Below are 2,500 nucleotides of genomic sequence, written 5' to 3'. Positions count from 1 at the left end.
GTGGTACAACCACAGCTAACACAAGGCTTGTAGGTTCAAAAAGTGTATTGTGGCCGACAAATTAACAAAATAAGTCAATGGAAAATATCTGGAGCTACAAACGTTTCGGACCTAGTCTAATGGATATTTTCCATTGACTTCTTTTGTTAATTAGTCGGCCACAATACACTTTTTGAACCTACAAGCCTTGTGTGCGCCTCATCTTTTTGACTGTCCTAGTATCACTATTTTTGGTGAGCAGTCGCACCAAGCAACAAGCGATCCTAAGTGAAGGCGCAGACGCCAACTTTCGTTGTTTCCACAACCACAGCTAATGCACATAAATTAATTAGTAATTGGACATTAATATACTACAATGAATACACTTCTTAGATAATCCGCTAAATGAAAAGAAACAAAGTCATTGAATACATAGAACAGCGACACTAGCTGTGGTTGCATAACACTGACATGTGCTACAGTACTACCAAAAGGTTATTGACCTCAGTATTAATGAACTTGTGTTGGAGGAATTGGATTATTTAGTTATTTTTTTATGATGTCCGTTTGCTCTGCACAATTGTAAAAACAGAGAAAAACATGCACATCCGTCTCAAAAGGATTGGGTGCAAGACTAGCAAAATCACATGAAAACTGAAAGTGAAGTCCGCAACACCAAGCTCCCGTTTCTCTTATATTAATGTGACGTTTTGGGCAACAACCTTCATCAGTTTTCCCTGCACAACCCAGCATATGGCATAGTCGTATGCATACAATTCATTACAATGTAACTCAATTCTATTTTCAAGGCCACATCAGTCTCTACAGCAGTGGTTTTCAACCTATGGGCCGGGGCCCACTGGTGGGCCCTGAAGGTATTCCAAGTGGGCCTTGAAATCACTTTCCAAAAATAATAATCACATTTTGGTGTGTGTTGCTGTTGATTTATTTGAGTTTTATTCTTAATTGGGTCAGAGGTGGGCCCCGAACATTTTTCACAATTTCGAGTGGGCCCCAAGTTGAAAAAGGTTGGGAACCCCTGCTCTACAGATTATTATCAGAGGTCTGAGCACAGACACCATTGTTCACTTCTGAACTCCGCCACAAGATGGCGCCATGGTACTGCTTTTTAAAAGCAGTCGAAGTCATTGTGCTGTTCTGTTTCACACAATGTTCAGCATCATTAGTCTCCAAATCAGTCTTCCTCGAGTTTGAAGCAGTGGGGATTTAGACATTTTGACTCAAATGATACTTGGAGGGCACATTTAAAAGACATCAGGCACAAGTGTGTGCTTGAGTGCGTGCCACTGCAAGTTTTTTTGGTCTTGCACTGTAAAGATAGAATTCCAGCAATTTCTAGCAACAGCATTACTGTGTTCCATGTGTTTTGAGACTTAGAGGTGCACTGTGTAATATTTTTAGTTTATTTCTAGAATTCATGCTGGCCATTCACAAATTCATTCACCTTTTTCATGAATGCTTACCACCACCATCACATTCTAAGTATTCATTATGACTGGGTACATTGCACTCATACATGTCTGCCATGTTGAATTTCCAGAAACAGATTTTTTTTTTTTCAGCTGTAAAACTTCCCGTACTTTGGTTTGGTCATACTAGTGAATATTAGTTCACTTTAGTTAGTAGAATTTCATGAAATGTCAAATTTGGAAGTAGAAAGCACAGTTCCAATGAGGAGTAGTTCCAATCCCACACAGTGCTCTTTTAATGCACACACTGGAATTTCAGGCATAACAGGGCAGTGGTTACATGCATCAGTTGAGACCAGCTTATAAATCAGGGCGCTATTGTCTTATATCTTTGGACAAAGATTGACTGATTGTAGGATGATTTTGTTGAATGATGGTAGGATGACCCAGGGCCGGTTCTGGCTTATTTGGCGCCCTAGGCGAGTTTGAGGTCTGGCGCCCCCCCCCCCCCTTTTTTTTATACCTTACAGAACACAAGAGTAATACCGGTAGTAAGCTTAACTAAATAGCATCAAGAACAATAACTGTTTTGCATCAAATGGATTTCTGGTTCTTTTGGACAGCCGACCAACACATCAGATTGAGTCGCATGAAAGTACCTTCACTGTGTGGTGTCTTGGATGTAATGGTGGTGGTGCCCCCAACCCCAGACGAGAGGGAGGTTATCAATGTGTTTGAATTGTAAAATGGAATTGAAATGCCAGGAGAGTGGTACAGTACATTTGCATGTCAAATGCATGTGTAGACAATAGGCCTACCAAGGAGGTCTGCATTGATAGCCTATCTACACTACCTACAGCATCACAAAGCATGGCAGCATAACAATTTTAATAAGCTACACATTTGTGCTGTCTATGACTCCAAATCAATTTCATTTCTGTACTGAAAATAGTGGTGCATTTGTGAGTAGGAGAATGAGAAGGGGGCTCTCTATGTGTTTGAACTGGAGGGACAGGGTGAGAGAAAGGGAGAAAAGCTGTCACGCTTTTGAATTTCATAATATACAAAATATAGTAAATAGCCTCACTTGT

This window comes from Engraulis encrasicolus, chromosome 14 (genome assembly GCF_034702125.1).
Source record: "Engraulis encrasicolus isolate BLACKSEA-1 chromosome 14, IST_EnEncr_1.0, whole genome shotgun sequence".
Classification (NCBI taxonomy): domain Eukaryota; kingdom Metazoa; phylum Chordata; class Actinopteri; order Clupeiformes; family Engraulidae; genus Engraulis; species Engraulis encrasicolus.
The sequence above is the reverse complement of the archived record's forward strand: the minus strand, read 5'-3'. Positions refer to the sequence as shown.